The sequence below is a fragment of the Carassius auratus genome, chromosome 26 (genome assembly GCF_003368295.1).
Source record: "Carassius auratus strain Wakin chromosome 26, ASM336829v1, whole genome shotgun sequence".
Lineage (NCBI taxonomy): Eukaryota > Metazoa > Chordata > Actinopteri > Cypriniformes > Cyprinidae > Carassius > Carassius auratus.
This window is the reverse complement of record NC_039268.1, coordinates 20,342,344-20,342,584: the sequence shown is the minus strand read 5'-3', so window position 1 is coordinate 20,342,584 and position 241 is coordinate 20,342,344.

The window sequence follows — 241 nt, the reverse complement described above, 5'->3', positions numbered from 1 at the left end:
ATCTGTGTTTTGTGTAGTTTAAATTTATTAGCAGCAGGCCGAACACCTCAACAAAACGGGTGTAACATTAGCTTATAGTTCAGATGTTTATGCCTTGGCTATTTATTATTACATGATGATGATAATAACAATCATAATTATGTGTTTTGTTTATATTTATACGGAATGTATGTGACATATTGTGTCTGAATATAGTTTCTTATCTGGTACTTTTTGTTGACCTGCTTTCCGGAAGCTATTA